Genomic DNA, 820 nt, shown 5'->3' on the forward strand with positions numbered 1-820 from the left:
CAAAACAGATAAAAGATGTTATCGCCGCTGAGATAAAGAAGGGGATGGTAGCTCTAAATATACAACCCCCGGTAGCTCCTGTCAAATTACTAAAGCAGACTAATTGTAATCTTTGTGGAGGAGCACATAAAACTGGAGCATGTGAAACACTGGATGACAATGAGTTAGAAGAACTAGAACAGGTGAATTTTGTTAGTAATGACGAGAGGCAGAATAATCCCTACTCTAATACGTACAACCCTGGTTGGAGAAATCATCCAAATTTTTCATGGAGAGATCAACAAGATGGTTCTCAAGGTCAACAAGAAGCTCAAACGAACCAATTTCCACCTAGAAAGGCTGCTTGGGAGAGTGCCATGGAGAAATTGGTGACAATCACAAATTCTTTCATTGAAGAGTCAAGAGTCATCCAGAAAAATCACTTTGCATCCATAAAGAATCTGGAAACTCAAGTGGGTCAACTTGCTCAACAAATGGCACAAAGAACGACTGGATATTTGCCTAGTGACACGATTCTGAATCCATGAAATTATGTCAATGTCGTGACAACAAGGAGGGCAAGGTAAGTGAACAAGTACTGCTTAAAGTCAAACAAAGTGTAAGTACTTCAAGCTCGACCCACTCTGAAGAAACAGTCACACCGACCTTAGTGGAGGAGCACACCACTCTTGAAAAGAAGGAAGAAACTGTGGTACAAAAAAGGGAGCCACTGCCAAAACCAGAAATTCGACTTTCGTTTCCTCAAAGGTTAAAAAAGGAAGAAACAGAAAAACAATTCGGTAAGTTCCTTGATGTTTTAAAAAAATTACAAATTAACATT

This window comes from Cicer arietinum, chromosome 4 (genome assembly GCF_000331145.2).
Source record: "Cicer arietinum cultivar CDC Frontier isolate Library 1 chromosome 4, Cicar.CDCFrontier_v2.0, whole genome shotgun sequence".
Classification (NCBI taxonomy): Eukaryota; Viridiplantae; Streptophyta; class Magnoliopsida; order Fabales; family Fabaceae; genus Cicer; species Cicer arietinum.